Source organism: Petromyzon marinus, chromosome 58 (genome assembly GCF_048934315.1).
Source record: "Petromyzon marinus isolate PM22_M1 ecotype Great Lakes invasive population chromosome 58, UKy_Petmar_22M1.pri1.0, whole genome shotgun sequence".
NCBI classification, from domain to species: Eukaryota; Metazoa; Chordata; class Hyperoartia; order Petromyzontiformes; family Petromyzontidae; genus Petromyzon; species Petromyzon marinus.
Window position 1 is genome coordinate 8059332 of NC_133724.1, and position 9323 is coordinate 8068654.

At 46.7% G+C, this 9323-nt stretch overlaps 2 long non-coding RNA genes across 3 annotated transcripts; one reads left to right on the forward strand and one right to left on the reverse strand.

Annotated features, from left to right (window-relative positions):
• Window positions 1–532: 532 nt before the first annotated feature.
• On the reverse strand, window positions 533–5972 carry LOC142905749 (uncharacterized). Of its 2 annotated transcripts, none has more exons than XR_012929779.1 (3): window positions 5704–5972; window positions 5060–5164; window positions 533–1295 (listed from the first exon to the last, which is right to left on the reverse strand). It is a non-coding gene; the product is annotated as an uncharacterized LOC142905749 (long non-coding RNA). The 2 variants fall into 2 exon arrangements; XR_012929780.1 differs by having other exon boundaries at window positions 533–1314.
• Window positions 5973–6030: 58 nt separating this feature from the next.
• On the forward strand, window positions 6031–8301 carry LOC142905715 (uncharacterized). Its single transcript, XR_012929732.1, has 3 exons — window positions 6031–6171; window positions 7446–7509; window positions 8171–8301. It is a non-coding gene; the product is annotated as an uncharacterized LOC142905715 (long non-coding RNA).
• The last annotated feature ends 1022 nt before the right edge of the window (window positions 8302–9323 follow it).

The window sequence follows — 9323 nt, forward strand, 5'->3', positions numbered from 1 at the left end:
CAACCATCACAACGCGCACGCGAACTGCCTGAGGATGACAACTGCACGGCATTCACCACCATGATGGGGATTTTTGGGTCGTGCTGGCCAACACCCCCCCTCCTACCCCCCGTGTGCCATGCCAGCCTCCATATAGGTGCTGCTCGCTAATAGCACTTGTCCCAAGTCTGTAAGGGCTATATGGGGGATCTTTGTGTGTATGTGTGCATCAATATCCCCCAATCTCATCCCGATCGTTCCATCGGTCTCACGTAACCAGACGGGAGCGTCATTTTGGAATGAATATGATTACGCTGGGTTACCCAGGAATCCCTCACGGAGCTGAGACTCCGGACCATCTCCGTGCCCTTCAACTTTTTTCTCTGTGCTTCGTCAGTGTCCACATTTCTGATTTGATTCACGTTATGCAGATCTTAAAATGTAAAAAAAATATAGTAATTTCTTTTTTCATCTTGCAGGAATCAATTCGTTTCCCAACGATGGGAAGGCAGTACTACAGTTCATCAATATATCAAAACATATCCGTCAAACCTTTGGCAATTAAAATATTTATTACACAGCTGCATTAAGCTTTACATGTGTAATTAAACCTCCAATCATTGTAATACAGAGACAAATATCCCCTGTAGAGCCTTAACTGACAGTTGGGGCAGGTGCTGTTCGCAAGCGCCTATGATGGCCCGCACAGCACACGAGATGGGTGGCAAGCACCACGCCCAACCACATTTGTCTCCCCAGTGGCGATGTTTACACACTGCACCAGGTACTCATTGGAGGCTGAGTTGACCTAGGCAGAGGCCAGGCATCAGTTTAGATAATCATCACTGCTGTTGGCTGTGAGCTGGTATCTAACTCGGGTCACAGGGTTCAAAGATCTGAGTTAACCACTACACCACCGCTCCTCCATACCTTGTAATAACGCACATTATAACACACCTCAACTGAATTATAAGACGCATCCAATGCAAGTTATACAAATATTCTTACACAACTACAGCCACCATTCACGACTATGTGGCAGTGAGATCACCGCAGTGCTTGTGCCAGGCTACGTGCACACGTGACGTGCCGAAGGCCCACTGACAGGTCATGAAACAGACCAAGATGTTGTGAGTTAACTGACTGAGATGGCAGGCAGATGAACCACCTGTGCTCCCCACTGTGCTAACTTGTTCCGTTTTAGCCACCTGGAGAGCCTCTCGTTGTTGTGAGCGTCACTCCTGCGCCCTCCGCTATCCTTGGACGCTGCATCCAACTGCCCAGTAGTGTCCATCACGAGCCTCTTCCACATGAGCCTGACAACACACACACTCGCTTACAGGAGCACAATAAACACCCATTAATGGAGTTGGCGAAACATCCTACTGTCGGGCCGTAGCGCTTGGGAAATTGTTGGCAGTGCTTCTGCCTGCCCTTCCAGCGTGTCTGTGCTTTCCAGCAATTCTGAATCATTCTCTCTACTCTCTGTGAAATTTAAACAAAAGGCATTACACGCAATAAACGTTTCAATTTCATGAATAGTTAAACTACCATTTTAAAGCACAGGGGAAGAAACGTGAGTAATAATTAGAACGATACGGTGGGCACTTTTGCAGAGTGCAAGGGCTGTTTTGGAATACTTGAAATTCATCCCAAATGAAAATTATATTAATTTGGCAAATAATGAAAATTACACGGGAAGGTAAAGTGCCCTGGTGCATCTGGAAATCTGGCGAAATCCTCAAAACTAGAGCCCGACATATACATCTGTCGATATTTGGCTTTCTTTTTTAAGCGTCATTTTTAAGCATTTTATGCCAACAATGTGCCCCGATGTTCGTTCGCTTCTCAATCCGCTTGTTTTGGTGAGAGTCGCGGCGGCAGCATGTTGAGTAGGGCGGTCCAGACTCCTTTTCCCTGGTGATAGACTCCAGCACTACATTACTCTACACTACTACACTATACACTAAACAACTGTACAAGACACTTTTATACACAGACTCTAGCTCTTCCTGGAGATTTTCCAGGCATTCCCAGGCCAGCCGAGCGACATTGTCCCACCAGCTTGTCCTGGGCAGCCCTGGGGTCTTTGCCGAGTGGGACATGTTGCCCGGGAGAGATCCAAGGAGAGTCTACCGGGACTCCGATGTTTGATACGTTAAAAAATTAATGAAAAAAATGAATTATTTTTCCTGTAAATGAGAGTATGTGATGATCATTTTCTCTTGGCCATTTTTTCTCTAGTTATTTATCAATTCATCTTTTAGTTTTATGATTTGCGAAGTGGTGCTTTTGTTTTTGTATCGTCTGCGTAAAGGATCGCCTAATTTGATGTTGCAGCGTTGGGGGATGGCAATTGCATAAAATGAAAATATTATTTGCTAAAGGATCCGGTAGAGGAAGTTCTAATACAATCGTGATGTGGAGAAGTTGACGCGTGCACATTCATTGCTAGCACATTCGGGATACTAACAATGCTGTAGGAGTGACCCCATCATGACCTCGCCAACTCTTCCCCACGACATCAGTCTCTGTACGTAGCCTATTCCATTTCGCAACAGTAGTCGAGAACTGAACTCTGATGTCTCAGCACTGCCAGACTCTGCCAAAATAGGTTAAGTTCAATTTGCAAGTACTGTATTGTTTTCCTGTATATTTTTTACGTTGAATCTATAGCAAAAATTGATGTGTATTTGAATGTGTGCATTCTCAGTGCCAGCAGCACTAAGAACCTGGGTTCTAGCCCTGGGTCTGGCAGTATCTATTCTAGATTTGAAGCTTTCGTGACTGCAAGGATCCATACTCTTTGGTTCTATTCGGTAAAGTCACATAGGTAAAATAAGGTCTGAGGGTGGAAGTCTGGATGGCGTCCGATTCAAATTTCTCCATGAAAACATTGGCTATCACTGATACCAAGGTTCTTTGCAAACCCACGGGTTTTTATCACAGATTTGTTCACGAGGCAATTCAGATCTACAAACACAGACACAATTTCAACCGAGAAGATGGTTTCAAATTAAGCAACCATTGGAAAGATGTTCTAAATCGAACCAAACATTAAACTAATTTTCAATGGTATAGTATATTTTTTCAAGTAGTGGTACCCCAAAATTTCGCAGCACATGCGGGTGCATATGCACCCACATGTTCACCCCCTCTACACTTTTCATCATTTCTAGATTTAAAGCTTTCGTGACTGCAAGGATCCATACTGTTTAGTTCTATTCGGTAAAGTCACATAAAAAACAACAAAAAAAAAAAATTCATGACGTTTCGGCCACAACACAAGTGGCCTTCATCAGGTGAAGGGACCAGACTGTCTAGAGGACAGCTGGAGTGAACACACTCCAGCTTGGCTGTGTTCACTCCAGCGCTATCCTCTAGACAGTCTAGTCCCTTCACCTGATGAAGACCACTTGTGTTGTGGCCGAAACGTCGTGAATTTTTTATTTTTGTTTTTTACGTGACTTTACCGAAAAGAACCAAACAGTATACCTTTCATCATGCTAAGTCTGCCAATTAAAATTTTTCAAGTAGTGGTACCCCAAACTTTCGCAGCACATGCAGGTGCATGTGTACCCGCATGTTCACCCCCTCTACACCTTTCATCATGCTAAGTCCGCCAATTAAATGCTAATTTTTATGCTAATTCCTTTGTCAAGGCACCTTAATCCCTCTCACACAGCTTAAAAGCCGTGGTCTGAGCTTGGCTCTGTTTCACTCCAGCGCAGTCTTCGAGACAGTCTGGTCCCCTTCACCTGATGAAGGCCGCTTGTGCTGTGGCCGAAACGTCGTGATTTTTGTTGTTTTATTTTTTACCTATGTGACTTTACCAAATAGAACCAAAGTGTCTGGGTGTCTCTCTCAGGTTCATAATGGCTGAGTCAGAGACACTGAGCCAACACTGCTGAGATCCTGGGTTCAAGCTCTGGGTCTGGGTGTCTCTCTCAGGTTCATAATGGCTGGGTCAGAGACACAGAAGCAACACTGCTGAGATCCTGGGTTTAAGCCCTGGGTCTGGCTGTGTCTCTCAGGTTCATAATGTCTGGGTCAGAAACACTGAGCCAACACTGCTGAGATCCTGGGTTCAATCTCTGGGTCTGGGTGTCTCCCTCAGGTTCATAATGGCTGGTTCAGAGACACTGAGCCAACACTGCTGACATCCTGGGTTCAAGCCCTGGGTCTGGATGTCAATCTCATGTTCATAATGGCTGGGTCAGAGAAACTGAGGCAACACTTCTGAGATCCTAGATTCAAACCCTAGGTGTGGGTGTCTCTTTCAGGTTCATAATGGCCTGGTCAGAGACACTGAGCCAACACTTCTGAGATCCTAGATTCAAACCCTGGGTCTGGTTGTCTCTTTCAGGTTCATAATGGCTTGGTCAGAGACACTGAGCCAACACTGCTGAGATCATGGGTTCAAGTCCTGGGTCTGGGTGTCTCTCTCAGGTTCATAATGGCTAGGTCAGACACTAAGCCAACACTGCTGAGAGCCTGGGTTCAAGCCCTGGGTCTGGATGTCTCTCTCAGGTTCGTAATGGCTGGGTCAGAGACATTGAGCCAACACTGCTGAGATCCTGGCTTCAAGTCCTGGGTCTGGGTGTCTCTCTCAGGTTCATAATGGCAGGTTAGAGGCCATAATGGCCTTTGAGAGGTATGTCTGAGAACAGAGCTGTAGAGCTCAATGGGCTTTACACGAGTTATACACTTACGGCTTGTATAGCAATAGGTTCAAAGTATTCTTGTTATCCAACGCAAGGAACGGACAAGATCACAGCTGACGACCTTCAAAACAAAACCTATTACTGGTGTTACACGCTGAGAACAACCTTAATATGGCAGTGGGATGAAGGGGCCTCCAAGAATAAACACCTCGATCGAGACCAACAGCATCGCACCCCCTGGCTCAAACATTCCTCCTCGCAGACACTGGCGGTGCGATCATCAGCCGAGTCAGAACATCACCAGGAGGCCGTTGCGTCCATCTCCCTCGCCAATGTAAAGTTCAAAACGCGAGCCACAGCAGTGCGACTGTGGCCAATGCAACCCAGACTATGTACAGTGAGTGCAGTGTACTCACTGTAAGTCTGCACTCCGTCAACGGAGGAACAGCAAAACGACACGAACTCTGTCTGCTGAAGGTCTCCCGTCGCGAGGAGCAGACGTTGACGTCGGCATTTAGTTCCTGAACATATTGCCAGACACAAGAATGGAACGGACTGCGTGAGGCTATTGGTCTAAATGCGTCTCCGTGCAAGTGTAGGGCCGTCCACACAAGTCGATGGGTCTCTAGGCGAGTCTGGGGATATCTCTGTGAGTCTGAGCATCTAGTAAATAATCTGGGTCAGCATGTGGGTCTCTATGAGTCTATGGGTTTCTAAATAGGTACAGTAATTGGTATCAGCGCAGAGACCATCAAATTGCCACACGTGAGAACCCGGATTAATCACGGTTGCGCAGTTTGATTCCCGCATTGGAACCTGGGATCTAAGCGAAGTTAAACACAACACAGGCCTGCAAAGTGAGGGACATTAAGTCGATCAGTTGGGGACTGCGGGTCTCTATGCGAGTCGAGGAGTCTCTACGTAGGTCAAAGAACTTGTGGCCGAGTGAACGCAGTGGGTGAATGAGAAAGGCAATTGAAGGGCCGACTCAGGCACTGCATTGCAAGTCCACTCTGCCAACACGCGTTGTGCGGTGGGTAAAGTGTCGGGACTCTCTCACCTTTACCCAAGGACGTACTTGCCGACGTGGAAGAGTAGGCCAAAAGCAATAAATACACCTCCAGAAGCGCTTCTCCAGAGCTTGCTCTCGTCGTACCCGTCCTCCAGCAGCGGCGAGAGCGAGCACTTGCAGGGCTGCACCTTCACCCCTCTAGTGACGAGTATTTTGTACACATCCCGTCAGCCACGCGGCCTGAGTCGACCCAGAGCTAGGGGCCCAGGACCGTCACCAATGACGGCCACGACACCCGGAAGAGGAACGTGGGCTGCCATGACGTCACTCTCCCACGTGGCCGCGCGGCGCCGGAAGTTGCAAAAGGGGGCGGGGATCTCCGTCTTGACGTCACCGTGACGTAATATCCCACGACATCCGGTCTCGGACCACGTGCCCTCAATGTTCGAGAGACACGTGGAGGAGACGGACGCAGAAGACAGCAGCTGAAGCCACTCCGAGCGAATACTCGAACAGGTGAGAGTGGAAGAGGTGTGGGGAAAGAGCAGCAGAGTGGGAACGAATCAGAGTGAGACTTGGTTACACTCGGCAGCTTCATGTGTTAAGGATGTGATTTTGTGTTCATGATGCAAGTCCGTGTTGATGATGTGAGTCCGTTTTGTTGATATGAGTTTGTGTTGATGATGTGGGTCTGATGATTTGGGTCCATGTTAATGTGTGTATATAAATAACGGAACAGTTAGACTTCTCCACAAATATGTATGTCGCCTGATGAAACTTGTGGTAATTATGGGCCTTCCATAAATGACGTCACGCACCTTGGGGAGGGGGGGGGGTCAGACATTTGTGACGATGTGTAACGAGGCGGGAGGGGGTTTGAGAAATGTGACGCCACATTAAAATGCGAAACTTTTAATATAGGCAACACATTCTACTTAATTAAATAGACTTTTTAATACATGTTTTCTCCTACAACATCAGTGCACTACAATGACAGTTTAAAGCGATTTGAAGCATGTTTATATATTTTTGGGGGTGGGGGGGGCAGAGCTTTGTGACGTCATATTTGAGGGGTGGTCTGACTTTTTGTGATGCCGTTTGACGAGGGGGGGGGGGTCAAAAATCGTCCAAAATCGCATGACGTCATTTATGGACGGCCCCTTAGTGGCTAAACGTCGTGCTCAAATTGTAAATGTTGTGGCTTGGCTCTGCAACGCACCGGTGTTCTGTACTAGTGACGAATTGGCATGTTCTGTTTAAGTGACAACCCTTACTAGTTGTCTGTGTCGGGTGGTGGCGGGTTTTAACGACACATTTATATATTTAACCCAAAAAACCCTCTATTATGGATATTAGTCGTGAAAGCCTACGTGTTAAACTGTGTTTGTGTTGATGATGTTGGTCCGTGTTGATGATGTGAGTCCGTGTCGATGCTGTGGGTTCGTGTTGATGATGGATGTCCGTTTTGACGATGTGGGTTTGTGTTGGAGCTGTGGTTAAATCATGGGATGGGGGAGCATAGAAGTGCAGTACAATGATGGATTTTGCTGCTCTGTCTCACCCCATACTCACCCCTCTCAACCTCTCGTGATAGCTATCCCTGTGGGTCACAAGGTGGCTCAGAACTTGGTCTGCAAGTGGCCATTAGTCTGCCAGTAGAGGGCGATGTGCAATCCCAAATGAGTAATTATATAAATGTTCAGGATTTCACGATATAGAGATGTGAATCTTATTGAGAAATGATCGTAGACTGTGTACGACCCTAGACTCGTCTCCCGCTTTCCTCACAGAAACCCAGAAGGTGTGAGACACAAACACTCTACGAAACTTGCTCTGCACGTCGCCAACATGGAGGTACGGCTCCTCAACTCGCGTGGTGATGTATGGGCGAATATGTGGTTCACGTGCCTGTGTTCTCTACTCTCTCTCCTCACAAATTCTGCCTGGCTGTGTGTCTACCTGCCTGTGTCTAGGTATCAAACAGTGTCTGACTGAGATCCTGTCTGTGTACCTGAATGTCTATTTTAACCAGAACATCTACAGCATTTTTATCTCTCCACTGCTGAATGAAGGCCTCCCCAAGCCGATGACACCTCTAAATATCCTGTGATATAATATTCCGTTCAGCTCCTGCTAGCTGAGATGATTTTATCGCTCCTTCTCCAGTTGGACGATCTCTCGGAAGTGCTCCATTACTTGGCTGTCACTGTTATTTTCCTTGACCATTGGTCAACATCGCTTATTGCCACAATGTGTCCTTTTTATTAAGAGTTTGACTGTTGTCATTCACCTGCGTATATTCTCTATTCCATGTGTTCCTCTTCCAAAAACAATCTGCAAATTAATACATTGGGATTACACCCAGTAACATTACGCACTGCTAAAAAAACATGCCAGGACCCTCCTGAATTTGGAAGCGAAGATTTCAGAAATGCTGGCTCAGTGCTCAATAACTGCACTTGCTCCAACAGTTTGTTAAAGGCTATGTTGTGGACGTTTGTTTTTGTGTGTGTAGTCAAGCCAATCGAGAAAGATACAGAGGAAAGACGTGAGATGGAGTGCACTCTCAGACTCACAAGACGGAGCCACCATCCAGTGCAAAACCCCGCATGGTAATAACAATTATGGGGAACATCATATCAGCCATGTTGCATTGGTGATGTCACATCGGCCATGCTACATCGTGGAGTGCGGATGTGACGGCGGCAATGTTTCATGGCAGATGTCCTGGTTGCCATATTCTAGAGGTGACTTTAAGTGAGCCATATGGCATGGGTGACATCGTGCTGGTTTTCTTGTACGGGTGATGTCAAGTTGTCCATTTTTTACATGGAGGACATTGCGTCAGCCATGTTGGTTGGGGGATGTGAAGGCAGCCATATTGCATGGGTGCTTAATTTTGCTTTCAGCTGATTGGCAGCTGATTGGCCTGTGTAGTGGAAGTGTTGCTGTAATACCTAGCAACCGTGCTTATAAAAGTGAGAGTTACCATTTAAATACAACTCACATATTTACGTAAGTCTGTTTTCTCCTTCGTTGTCAACCAGACTTATGACAAAATGATTAATTTATTTCCTATGTCCCAATGTGCTTTCACACGGCATCTAAAGTTTGGACAGCAAGGTGTTACAGTGGTAACACAGCAAGAAGGCGTGGGTTTGATTCCTGACTCGGATGTCACTGCATGTTGAGTTTATGTTCTCGACCTGTTCCGCACGAGATTCCTTCAGGGACTCCAGTTTCCTCACGTAAAAAAAAAAACTGTTACTGTCATTGGCCACACTTTAAAGACTTAACAATTACCAGCAGCTATTCAGTTCTGATTACACCATCAGCCCCTATTGTAATAACTCGGCAAGAACAAGGCTGTCCGTGGAAAACCTACTTCCGTTCCTCCCTTAAATAAAAGCCATCTCTTCTCCCTTGCCCATCCTACTGCTACTCTCTGACTCTGTCCCTCAGCTGCGATCAAGCCTACCTCAACCCATATCACTACCTCGACCCCTATCATCACTTCTATCACTACCTCTACTGCTGCTCCCTAACCCCCGACCCTCATTCAAGACCAGGCCTACCCTCACCCCTCCTTAACCTCTCATGGCTGTTCTGCTGTCACCATACCTACACCACCACTTTTAATAACCCTGCTTTTTGTCTCAACTATTATC